This window comes from Salvelinus alpinus, chromosome 37, assembly GCF_045679555.1.
Source record: "Salvelinus alpinus chromosome 37, SLU_Salpinus.1, whole genome shotgun sequence".
NCBI classification, from domain to species: domain Eukaryota; kingdom Metazoa; phylum Chordata; class Actinopteri; order Salmoniformes; family Salmonidae; genus Salvelinus; species Salvelinus alpinus.
The window spans coordinates 3,608,823-3,623,125 of NC_092122.1; positions in this window are offsets into that span (position 1 = coordinate 3,608,823).

Below are 14,303 nucleotides of genomic sequence, written 5' to 3' on the forward strand. Positions count from 1 at the left end.
GAGGGCAAATCAGAGAGTTCTTGAAAACATACATACAGCTGTATGCTCATTCATGTGTGTGTCAGGGTGTGTGTGTGTGTGTGTGTGTGTGTGTGTGTGTGTGTGTGTGTGTGTGTGTGTGTGTGTGTGTGTGTGTGTGTGTGTGTGTGTGTGTGTGTGTGTGTGTGTGTGTGTGTGTGTGTGTGTGTGTGTGTGTGTGTGTGTGTGTGTGGCTTCAGTATGCATATGTGTACGTGTTATGTGTGTGTGGGCGTATGCAGTGTATGTGTGTGGTGGGGTGTCAGTGTAGGTATGTGTGAATGTGTGGGTAGAGTCCAGTGTGTGTGCATAGAGTCAGTACAAGAGAATTAGTGCAAAAAAGGGTCTTTGCAGGTAGTCCGTAAAAAGGGTCTTTGCAGGTGCGTGCGTGTATTATTGACTTCTATGCATTGACATGTGTGTGTGTTCGAGGGGGTTGCAACCTTATCTCGTGACACAGCCAGGCGTGTGTGAAATGGACATGGGAAAAGGGTGTTAAACATTTGGGCCCCTCCACACTCCCTGTGAGTGTGTCTGATCCTATCAGGTGAGTTTTAGCTGCAGAATACAGCCCCCGGATGTCCTATACTCCAGGCAGACAGAAATAAAGCAGGGAGTCTGCACTGAGGCTTATAAGACCGGGAAAGAGGGAAAAACAGCACCCTGAGAAACGCCAGCGAAATCCATTACAGGTTGATAACCTAACCTTTCCCTGGCTGCCTTGGTCAGACCTGATGGATTGTGGAATTGGTATTTGGTAATTGACTAGGATTCCCATTAGCTGTTGCGATAGCAGCAGCAACTCTTCCTGGGGTCCACACAAAACATGAAACATGACATAGTACAGAACAGTAATAGATAAGGACAGAACTATATACATTTATAACAAGAAAGATATAACTAAAAGGTTCTATACTGACTCAACACAGTTCTAGGCCTACATGTATTATTTATATGTTCATATATTACCTTTACATTCTTAGGATCTATCAGTACGTACACACAAACTATTTAGGTCACATGGGGGAGAGGCGTTGTGCTGGGAGGTGTTGCTTTATCTGTTTTTTAAAGCCAGGTTTGCTGTTCACTTGAGCAATATGAGATGGGAGTTCCGTGCAATCATGGCTCTGTATAATACTGTACGTTTCCTTGAATTCGTTCTGGGTTTGGGGACTGTGAAAAGACCCCTGGTGGCATGTCTGGTAGGGTAAGTGGGTGTGTCAGTGCTGTGTGTAAGTTGACACAACTCACAACACAAACTCACTCATTACACGCAAACAATTAGGAATTTTCAACACATTCATGTTTCTTATAGAAAGCTTCAACCTGGCCTTAGAATGGAATCCCACATAGCTAATTCTGGAGTTAGACCGTCCCTGGACATGTCAGGCAGGCTCAGCTGCCGCTTCCTGCATTTAAGCTGTGAGGGAGTAACCACACTGCAAGTCATAGTAGAGCATCGTGACAGAGGGAAATTATAACTGTGACACTTTGTCTCTTCTGACCCCTTGCCCCCATGTGGTTCGCGGATCTGCGTACCCACATCCATACCCACACATGCAGTCAGAGCTGGCCCTAGCCTTTTGGGGGCCCTAAGTGAAATTTTGTTGGGGGGGCTCCCTCCACCTTGCGGGCAAACATTTTTGCGGGAAGATTATTTTTTTTTTTTTGAGTAAATGTCCTGCAATGCTACACATTTTGCCATGTGGCAGAGAGAAGATTTAGCCATTATTATAACTAATTTCATGCAATTGTAAAAAAAAATCCACGGAGGGGAGTGAGAGAGACTAACAAAATCAATGGGGGCACCCTGGTCGGTAATTTAAACCACGATTACTACGAATTTAGATAGCTGGCTAGACTAACTTACCAATCCTAAAATGTTAGCTGACATGGGCTAATTGAGTGACAGACACAACAAGAGATAAACTGCTGATGCAAACCACATTTCGAAATGGCACCTTGTTTATTCTACTATTCTAACTCTCAACTTGTCACGACTTCCGCCGAAGTTGGTCCCTCTCCTTGTTCGTGCGGCGTTCGGCGGTCGGCGTCACCGACCTTCTAGCCATCGCCGATCCACTTTTAATTTTCCATTGGTTTTGTCTTGTCTTCCATCACACCTGGTTCCAATTCCATCAATTACATGTTGTGTATTTAACCCTCTGTTCCCCCCATGTCCTTGTCCGTAATTGTTTCTTGTAGTGCTTGTGCACGGTATGCTGGTTATTACCGGGTTTTGTTTGACCCATTTCATGTATGTTCATGTATGTTCTGTTGACGGTGTTTTATGTTTATTAAACGACACCGTTGTAAATCAGTTTTTGCTCTCCTGCGCCTGACTTCTCTGCCGCCAGTGCGCACCTCATTACACAACTGTTGGGACCCTGACTGAGTTTTTGGAAATTGATCCATGGGCCTTCAAAAGGGGGGTTGCCATCCCTGCTCTAAGTGATGGGCTTATTCTGTAGATGAGACAGTTCTTGAATGTAATTAAACTGGGAGCTGTTCTACTTGAAGTCACATTGCAGTACTCCAGGTTGCCTACATAAGTCTGGAAATCAGGAAAAAGTGTAGAATGTAAGGTTACAGTGACAGTATATTGGAAGGTAGTGGAAGGTTACTGTGACAGGAAGGTATGAGTTGGGGTTATTTTGTGTGTGAGTACCAAGTGATTGCTCTCTGTTCTGAGTCAGATGAGCTTATAGTGTCCTCTCTGCTCTCCATGTGTTGGGTTAGAGCAGTATGACAGAGTGAGTCATTTCCGTTAGGTCCAACTTGACTCTATCCTCTACAGAGCTCTACGTCTATTGGTTTATTCTTTCCTTTAAACACAAATTGAATTTTCATCGACAGACAGTAAAGGTCTGGTTTGTGATTGGTTTGTGTGTTTGCCTTGGTTTCTCAAATGACTACCTCGCCTGGTTCACCAATTACTTCAGTGTGTCAAATCGGAGGGCCTGTTGTCCGGACCTCTGGCAGACTCTATGGGGGTGCCACAGGGTTCAATTCTCGGGCCGACTCTTTTCTCTGTATACATCAATGATGTCGCTCTTGCTGCTGGTGATTCTCTGATCCACCTCTATGCAGACAACACCATTCTATATACTTCTGGCCCTTCTTTGGACACTGTGTTAACTAACCTCCAGACGAGCTTCAATGCCACACAACTCTCCTTCCGTGGCCTCCAACTGCTCTTAAATGCAAGTTAAACTAAATGCATGCTCTTCAACCGGTCGCTGCCCATACCCGCCCGCCCATCCAGAATCACTACTCTGGACGGTTCTGACTTAGAATATGTGGACAACTACAAATACCTAGGTGTCTGCTTGGTAAAGCCCCACCTTATCTCAGCTCATCAATTTTCTTTAATCATATTACTCCAGTGTTAGCCTCCCTACACTGGCTTCCTGTTAAGGCAAGGGCTGATATCAAGGTTTTACTGCAAACCTACAAAGCATTACATGGGCTTGCTCCTACCTATCTTTACAATTTGGTCCTGCCGTACATACCTACACGTACGCTACAAGACGCAGGCCTCCTAATTATCCCTAGAATTTCTAAGCAAACAGCTGGAGGCAGGGCTCCTATAGATCTCCATTTTTATGGTATGGTCTGCCTACCCATGTGAGAGACGCAGACTCGGTCTCAACTTTTAAGTCTTTACTGAAGACTCATCTCTTCAGTGGGTCATATGATTGAGTGTAGTCTGGCCCAGGAGTGTGAAGGTGAACGGAAAGGCTCTGGAGCAATGAACCGCCCTTGCTGTCTCTGCCTGGCTGGTTCCCCTCTCTCCACTGGGATTCTCTGCCTCTAACCCTATTACAGGGGCTGAGTCACTGGCTTACTGGTGCTCTTTCATGCCGTCCCTAGGAGGGGTGCGTCACTTGAGTGGGTTGAGTCACTGACGTGATCTTCCTGTCTGGGTTGGCGCCCCCCCTTGGGTTGTGCCGTGGCGGAGATCTTTGTGGGCTATACTCGGCCTTGTCTCAGGATGGTAAGTTGGTGGTTGAAGATATCCCTCTAGTGGTGTGGGGGCTGTGCTTTGGCAAAGTGGGTGAGGTTATATCCTTCCTGTTTGGCCCTATCCGGGGATATCATCGGATGGGGCCACAGTGTCTCCTGACCCCTCCTGTCTCAGCCTCCAATATTTATGCTGCATTAGTTTATGTGTCGGGGGGTTAGGGTCAGTGTGTTATATCTGGAGTACTTCTCCTGTCTTATCCGGTGTCCTGTGTGAATTTAAGTATGCTCTCTCTAATTCTCTCTTTCTCTCTTTCTTTCTCTCTCTCAGAGGACCTGAGCCCTAGGACCATGCCTCAGGACTACCTGGCATGATGACTCCTTGCTGTCCCCAGTCCACCTGGCCGTGCTGCTGCTCCAGTTTCAACTGTTCTGCCTGTAGCTTTGGAACCCTGACCTGTTCACCGGACGTGCTACCTGTCCCAGACCTGCTGTTTTCAACTCTCTAGAGACCGCAGGAGCGGTAGAGATACTCTTAATGATCGGCTAGGAAAAGCCACCTGACATTTACTTCTGAGGTGCTGACTTGCTGCACCCTCGACAACTACTGTGATTATTATTATTTGACCATGCTGGTCATTTATGAACATTTGAACATCTTGGCCATGTTCTGTTATAATCTCCACCCGGCACAGCCAGAAGAGGACTGGCCACCCCTCATAGCCTGGTTCCTCTCTAGGTTTCTTCCTAGGTTTTGGCCTTTCTAGGGAGTTTCCTAGCCACCGTGCTTCTACACCTGCATTGCTTGCTGTTTGGGGTTTTAGGCTGGGTTTCTGTACAGCACTTTGATATATCAGCTGATGTAAGAAGGGCTATATAAATACATTTGATTTGATTTGATTTGACTGGTCACCATAGCAGCACCCACCCGTAGCACGCGCTCCAGCAGGTATAGTTCACTGGTCACCCCCAAAGGCAATTCCTCCTTTGGCCGCCTTTCATTTCAGTTCCCTGCTGCCAATGACTGGAACGAATTGCAAAAATCACTGAAGCTGGAGACTCATATCTCCCTCACTAGCTTTAAGCACCAGCTGTCTGAGCAGCTCACAGATCACTGCACCTGTACATAGCCCATCTGTAAATAGCCCATCCAACTACCTCATCCCCATACTGTTATTTTCTTTTGCACCTCAGTATCTCTACTTGCACATTCATCTTCTGCACATCTATCACTCCAGTGTTTAATTGCTATATTGTAATTATTTCGCCACTATGGCCTATTTATTGCCTTACCTCCCTTATCCTACCTCCTTTGCAGACACTGTATATAGACTTTTCCTATTGTATTATTGACAGTATGTTTGTTAATTCCATGTGTAATTCTGTGTTGTTGTTTGTGTTGCACTGCTTTGCTTTATCTTGGCCAGGTCGCAGTTGTAAATGAGAACTTGTTCTCAACTAGCCCACCTGGTTCAATAAATGTGAAATAAATAAATAAATAAAAGTAGCACTGATTACACTATGGATGTGTCTCAAATGGCTCCCTGTTCTGTGTAGTATAAGGTGTTGCTGGCCTTCGGCCGCTCGCAAGCCAAGGGGGAGGCCGATAGTTTAATTAGACTTCAAACAGCAGCTCCTGTTCCTTCTTTGATCTCTGGTTTTAAAGATCACGTGTGAAGATGAATGTGTGCCAGAGTGTCTTTATCACAGCTGCAATGAGGTTGGTACACATGTCGTTGCCGTTTACATGTTTAAGGTTTATTTAGCGAGAGCGAGAAGAAAGGAGGGAGAATGTGTAAAAGTGTCAGACGAGTGTGTTTGATCTATTAAATCACTTCCTGCCCTTCTAAAGAGCTCTGCTTTTTTAATTGACAGATTTCAGCAGGGGTCATAGGACTACTTGTAAATGTAAACTGTATGTTTGAAGGAGGTGAGAGCGAAGACTGTTCCACAGCTGCGAAATGCTCATCCACCTCTCTCCGCATCCTCCTCCGGACCCCCCACACACACACACACAGATAGGAGAGCTGAGTCTCTGAGCCCTCCTCTTCCTCCACCTCTCCCTCCTTCACCTCTTCACTCACCCCTTTTATCTCTCAGCTTAAGCCGTTTCCACAGAGATCGCCTACGTTTGACTAGCTCCATTCCTCTCTATTCTCTGTCTGGTTGCCTCTTTCCTGGCTTCCTGCCTCTTTGTTTATTTCCAGATTTTTTTTTGTTGTCTGCGCTATAGACAGCTATATCAGTCCGCTAATACAGGACTAGTAAAGGCCCAGTGCACTACTTTTGTGGAAAAATATATTTTTTATAAATATATATACTGAACCAGTCAAAAGTTTGGACACACCTACAGTACTCATTCAAGGGTTTTTCTTTATTTTCACTATTTTCTACATTGTAAAATAATAGTAAATACATCAAAACTATGAAATACATATGAAATCATGTAGTAACCAAAAAAAGTGTTAAACAAATCAAAATATATTTTATATTTTACTTTCTTCAAATTTGCCATCTGTAACGCTCATCGTTGCATGAGGAAGGATCGGACCAAAGCGCAGCGTGGTAAGTGTTCATGATATTTATTAACACTGAACACTAGAACAAAAACAACAAAGTGAGAAACGAAACCGAAACAGTCCTGTCAGGTACAGACAACACTAAACAGAAAATAACTACCCACAAAACACAGGTGGGAAAATGCTACCTATGTATGGTTCCCAATCAGAGACAACGATAGACAGCTGTCCCTGATTGAGAACCATACCCGGCCAAAACAAAGAAATACAACACATAGAAAAATGAACATAGAATGCCCAACCAAATCACACACTGACCAAACCAAAATAGAAACATAAAAAGCTCTCTAAGGTCAGGGCGTGACACCACCCTTGATGACAGCTTTGCACAATCTTGGCATTCTCTCAACCAGCTTAATGAGGAATGCTTTTCCAACAGTCTTGAAGGAGTTCCCACATATGTGACCCATTTCAGCAAACTAGGCGTATGTTGCGAGTCACTACTTCACAGGAGAGCCGTTTGAACATAAACTTTTTGGGGGATCAAAATGCGTTTTTTTTGTTGCAGAAATGCCTTCGCAAACATGTGAACTTTCATGTGGCCTAATAATAACGTGTATGCCATCTGTAAATACAAATCAAATTGTTAAATTACGAGCCTAGTTGGTTTAGCCAAAAAATAGACAGCAACCTTCCCGCTAGCCATGATTGGCCGAGATAATGAGTGGGCTGGTCATATCAAGAGATGAGTTTGGATTGGTCTGCCACATAGCACGCGTCTGTTTATTTGAGCTGGTCAGTATGTCTAGGTAATCCTGTCTAATGCTGCTTTTTAAAAAATGTCTTGTGTATTAAAACTGCAAAAGTGTTGCTCTCCACTTTCTGGAGGACTGAGTTTTGAAATCAGTGGAATTTGAGGATGATAGCTAAGGAGATTGAGAAAACACCTGTCTCCGGATTACATCTTCAAACTAAGGGCAACCATGGCATCCGACAGAAGACGCGTCCAACCATGAATGATGTACAGTATATGGGTAAGATAGTCTAGCTAGCTACATTTTCAGATATTACACGTTTCAAATTTTGACAGAAAGAGCAATTTGCTTGGCTAGCTATAGCCTAATGTTAGCTAGCTAACATTGAACCTGGTTGGTTAGCTACCTGCAGATTCATGCAGGGTAGAAACATCATTAGTTGTGATTATGGTTCATTGTTTACCTAGCTAGCTTACGTTAACTGGCTGGCTCGCTAGCTAACATTATGTGTATGACCTTATTTGTATCTCGGAGACATTTGCTTAGCTAGCTATAGCCTAATGTTATCTAGCTAACATTGAACCTGGTTGGTTCGCAACCTGCAGATTTATGCAGGGTAGTAACGTCACGAGTTGTGATTATTATGTAGCTAGCTACATGTCTTAACGAAAGACTCCACTATGCAAATAACCATTTTGGGTGCGTTCGTAAATTCAGTATGGCCGTCTACTCCGATTTCAGATCACTCTCGTCTGAGTGTGCCACAGAGCGCAACACCAGTTGAATATGGCATGATGTCAGTAAACTCAGTAAACTCATCAGTGTGCGCTCTGAACACAAAACGCTCTGAATTTACGAACAGACAATCTGACAGCACAGTTGCACAGTCACCAACGCTCTGGATCACATAACAGCCTAACCATGTCTCTAAGTAGCTGGCAAGTTAGCTTGGGTGCTTGACTGCTGTTAGTACATTCTGATCAACCCTTAAAGAGATGGGTGGGGCTAAAGCTTAAGAGGGTGTGAACGATGCTGAATGAGTGTAGACAAAGAAGGGCTCTACAATAGTCGTACCAAAACATTCAAAGGTCATTTTCTCAAAAGTGAGTTTACAAGTTTATCAACTTTCAAAGCAAAATGACTTTCCCATTGTTCCTCAACTGTCATGTATGATATACCATTTTGTAGCTCTGAGGGTGATTGTGGTCAGGTGATTGTGGTCAGGTGATTGTGGAGGCCAGGTCATCTGAATCAGCACTTCATCACTCTCCCTGGTCAAATAGCCCTTACACAACCTAGAGGTGTGTTTTGGGTCCTTGTCATGTTGAAAAACAAATGATAGTCCCACTAAGCGCAAACCACATGGGGTGGCGTATCGCTGCAGAATGCTGTGGTAGCCATGCTGGTTAAGTGTGCCTTGAATTCTAAATAAATCACTGACAGTGTCACCAGCAAGCAAAGCACACCCACAACATCACACCTCCTCCTCCATGCTTCACGTGGGAACCACACATGCGGAGATCACACATGCGGAGATCACTACTCTGCGTCTCACAAAGACACGACGGTTGGAACCAAAAATCTCAAATTTGGACTCATCAGACCAAAGGACAGATTTCCATCGGTCTAATGTCCATTGCTCGTGTTTCTTGGCCCAAGCAAGTCTCTTCTTCTTATTGGTGTCCTTTAGTAGTGGTTTCTTTGCAGCAGAGGAGACTGATTCACGCAGTCTCCTCTGAACAGTTGATGTTGAGATGTGTCTATGTAACGTGTACGCTAAGAATCGGGAAGCAAGTACAGGGAGTGAATTTAATAAATAATGGAACATGGAACAAAACAAGAAACATGAGTAGCGTACAGACATAAAACACAGGAACAGAAACAATAACGCCTGGGGAAAGAACCAAAGGAAGTGACAGATATAGGGGAGGTAATCAGGAAGGTGATGGAGAGTCTCAGGTGCGCGTAATAATGAGTAAACTGTCGACGTCGAGCGCCGGGGAGCGGGAGTAAACGTGACAGTCCGTTACTTGAACTCTGTGAATAATTTATTTGGGCTGCTATGTGAGGTGCAGTTAACTCTAATGAACTTATCCTCTGCAGAGTTAACTCTGGGTCTTCCTGTAGCAGTCCTCATGAGAGCCAGTTTCATCATAGCGCTTCATGGTTTTTGCGACTGCATTAGAAGAAACGTTCTTGAAATGTTCCATATTGACTGACCTTCATGCCTTAAAGTAATGATGGACTGTTGTTTCTCTTCGCTTATTTGAGCTGTTCCTGCCATAATATGGACTTGGACTTTTACCAAATAGGGCTATCTTCTGTATACCACATATTAACTTTTAACAAGGCACACCTGTTAATTGAAATGCATTCCAGGTGACTACCTCATGAAGCTGGTTGAGAGAATGCCAAGAGTGCGCAAAGCTGTCTTCAAGGCAAAGGGTGGCTACTGTGAAGAATCTAAAATCTAAAATATATTTTGATTTGTGGAACAATTTTTTGGTGACTACATGATTCCATATGTGTTGTTTCATAGTGTTGATGTCTTCACTATTACTCTACAATGTAGAAAATACTAAAAATAAAGATAAACCCTGTGTGTCCAAACTTTTGACTGATACCATCAGTGGTGACACGTCATTCAGGGCAGGTAGGTTTTGAGCCCCACATTTGCAAAAATAAAAAAATAAAATGTTTGGGGGGGGGGGGGGCTTGCCTGTTTTGCATGTTATTTTGGCATTAATACATGTCACATATCAGTATGCAAACAATGTAAAAATAATATATCATTGAGTTAATAAAGCCGCATACAAACATAGTCTCTTTTTTGTTTTCTTGAGTAAGGCAGCTCCAAAATGCAGGTGTTTCAGCCTAGCTCAATGCTTTCTGTTGTGGTGGGGCAAGCCAGCAGAAAATACGGAGCATTGCGCAGTGATTGACTCAGTGTTCTGTCACTCATGGGGACACTGCGTCACTGCCAAGTGTAAGAGGAGACCCCAAAAATCTAGCCTTTTTGGTGCTGCCATAGAGGTATATTAGAAGTGCCCATCCAAGAAGGCTCAAGGTCATTGGCCATAAAATTACGTCAAATCACGTTTTATGTACAGTAACTTTGATTGGACTGATCATGTCAACATCATACTTTCAAAATCTTAGCTAGCAGTCATCATCATGAATCAAATCGACAATCTACTGGCAAATCCTTTTTAATCCTTGTCAAATGAAGAGAAATATGAAGAGAAATTATAGATAAAACGTATCGGTGCTCATCGGCTATTGGACATAAACATTACACAACAAGTTGGAAATCGAAAATTCAACTAGTGGTTTGAAAGGAATCAGTGACAGTGGCTGTGTGGTCCCAAATCTGGGATTAAGGGGCTCTTTTTGGCCTCCAGTTGTTTTGAAAGCACCATAAATCTAGAGAATGCCAGACTTTGATGACAAAATTTGCCCATGAAGAACAGCACATATTCTGAATTCTGTCACTGTACATTTCAAAAGTGCTAAACAAATAGCTATATTGACTAACGTTACATCCGTCCTAGCTCGCTCATTTAATGTCTTAATCGAAATTACGGATTGCCTCTTAACCGCTTGTCGTCCCCTTATGCCATAGTTTGTACATCTCAATTGTCAGTAGAAACCATATTTGTTCAAGCAAGTCAGCCATATCAGCTATTTTTTTTTAAAGGCAGTAATGAGGCTGCATGAACTGTTTCGCTGCCAGACAAGGCTCCGCTGATAGCCAGGTGTAGCAGAGGTAAGGTGTTGGGACTGCTGTTGGAACTCTGCTGTTGGGACAGCTTTATGTAGACCTTAACAGTTTGTGGGCACCATTTGTCACCGTTATAGTGCAATTCATGTATTGTTTAGTGTTGTGTTGTGTAGTGTAGTGGTTTGCTGGCATGCATCCCACGTTTCTATTTACATGCTAAAATCGCCCCTGGGTACTGTGTATATATATATTTAAAACATTATTCTGATTTTTCAGGGGGTGCTGCAGCAACCTCTGCACCCCTGCTTCCCGCAGCTATGACCATATCCTGTTCAAAGGCACTTAAATATTTGTCTAACCCATTCACCCTCTGAACGACACACATACTCAATCATTGTCTCAAGGTTTAAAAAGTATTATTTAACCTGTCTCCTCCACTTCATCTACACTGATTGAAGTGGGTTTAACAATTGACATCAATAAGGGATCATCGCTTTCACCTGGATTCACCTGGTCAGTCTGTCATGAAAAGTTTTGTACACAGTGTAATGTTGGATGGAAACCCATTTAACATGTATTTTTAAAATCGGTACATGGGAATTTAACTGCAGAAGTTATTTTCATGTGCGCTACATCATCACGCACAGCTTTTTATCCACAATAAGTCTGTTTGATGGAAACACATCTTTTTGGGGAAACTTTCGTTTTTATGCAGATTGTAGAATAATGAAAATCTGTTGCCAATTGGATGGAAACATAGCTAATGTGGGTCTTTTTCCATTTCTAGTTCTCTCCCTGGGTCCCTTGATGGGTGTCATAGTTTCTCTGTTTTCTTAATAACTTCTCTGGGATATGTGGGACGCTAACGTCCCACTTGGCCAAAAGCCAGAAAAAAATGTAGCGCGCCAAATTCAAATATATTACTATAAAAATCAATCTTTCATGAAATCACACATGAAAGACACCAAATTAAAGCTACACCTGTTGTGAATCCAGCCAACATGTCTGATTTCAAAAAGGATTTACGGCGAAAGCACACCAAACGATTATGTTAGCTCAGTACATAGCCACAGAAAAACACAGCCATTTTCCCAGCCAAAGATAGGAGTCACAAAAACAGAAATAGAGATAAAATGTATCACTAACCTTTGATGATCTTCATCAGATGACACTCATAGGACATCATGTTACACAATACATTTATGTTTTGTTCGATAATGTGCATATTTATATCCACAAATCTCGGTTTACATTGGCGCCATGTTCAGAAATGCCTCCAAAATATCCGGAGAAATTGCAGAGAGCCACGTCAAATAACAGAAATACTCATCATAAACTTTGATGAAAGATACATGTTTTACATAGAATTAAAGATACACTTGTTCTTAATGCAACCGCTGTATCAGATTTCAAAAAAACTTTACGGAAAAAGCACACCATGCAATAATCTGAGACGGCGCTCAGATATAACAACATTTCTCCGCCATGTTGGAGTCAACAGAAATACGAAATTACATCATAAATATTCCCTTACCTTTGATGATCTTCATCAGAATGCACTCCCAGGAATCCTAGTTCCACAATAAATCGTTGTTTTGTTCGATAATGTCCATTACTTATTACTTAAGTAGCTACTTTTGCTAGCATGTTTAGTGCACATGTCCAAACGCTAGCGCAGATGCAGGCGAACTCGGACGAAAACTTCAAAAAGTTATATTACAGGTCGAATAAACTGGTCAAACTAAGTAGAGAATCAATCTTCAGGATGTTGTTATCATAACTATCCAATAACGTTCCAACCGGAGAATTCCTTTGTGTCTCTAGAAGTAATGGAAAGCAAGACGATATCGTTTGGAATGCGCGTGATCAGGAACTGGCATTCTGCCAGACCAATGACTGAAACACCTCCCATCCGGCTCAACATCACAGTAGAGGCTTCATTCCACGTTCTACAGACTGTTGACATCTAGTGGAAGGTGTAGGAAGTGCAAACAGATCCATATCTTACAGGGAATTGAATAGGCGATGAGATGAACATCGACCAGCCTCAGAATTCTCATTTCCTGTTTGGATTTTTTCTCAGGTTTTTGCCTGCCATATGAGTTCTGTTATACTCACAGACATCATTCAAAGTTTTAGAAACATCAGAGTGTTTTATATCCAATAATAATAATAATATGCATATATTAGCATCTGGGACAGAGTAGGAGGCAGTTCACTATGGGCACGCAATTCATCCAAAAGTGAAAATGCTGCCCCCTGTCACAAAGACGTTTTTAATGTTCCCTCCCGCCCTTTACTGTACATACTTTATTTTTCAATATCTGTGCCTGCATCTCTTTTTCCACATATTTGTTTCTCTGTGTCTCTTTCGCTTCTTGTCTCTTTCTCAATCTGCTCCTTCTATTTTTTCTGCCCTCCCTCCCTATTGTCACCTCCCCTCCCACACGCCGACCTGTTTTGAACCATATTCACTGTTGAATATCTCTGCTGATATTGCTTTTTCAGGGTCATTGTGTTTCAATAATGATACATGTTACGACTGGTCCATTTCGTGCAGGTCACTGTAAAACAAGGGTCACGTAATATGATGTATTAGGAGCTCTCATGCTGCATTTGTTCTGGTCTCATGAGATCTGTTGTATCGGCACCTGGTCTGCGTGTGCTCCCTCTAATGGTACACTGTTCATATATGAGGTATGACGTGATGGAGTTGTCTGCGCTCTATACTCTCAGCTACAAGGTGAACCTCTCACTGCCCCCGCTAATTGGCTCCATTTGTTGTTGTGGTGTGCATGCGTGCGTGCTTGCTTGTGTGGTGTGTGTGTGTATCTTTGTGGGTGTGTGTGTCCCTCAAATCATTATTCACCTGGACAGGCTCCCTGCTCCTTATTAAAGTGGCCCGCGGCCATGGTCAGATGGGCGCCCGCTCGGTGATCATATCTGAATGGATTACACTACATCCTTGGCTGACATATGATTAAGTGCCAAAACTTAGTCTCATCAACATTGATTTACATGTCCCAGAACAGGTGATATTTATGGAACCTTTCAGAATCCATTGACTTCCAAATGCTCAATTTTAACAGTGTGCTCCGGATGTTCTTTTCATGTTTTATTTAATTGAGGGTGTGTTTGTTGTGTCTAGAGACTGTGTGTGTGTGTGTGTGTGTGTGTGTGTGTGTGTGTGTGTGTGTGTGTGTGTGTGTGTGTGTGTGTGTGTGTGTGTGTGTGTGTGTGTGTGTGTGTGTGTGTGTGTGTGTGTGTGTGTGTGAGTGTGTGTGTACCTGTGTGTGTGTGTGTGTGTGTGTGTGTGTGTGTGTGTGT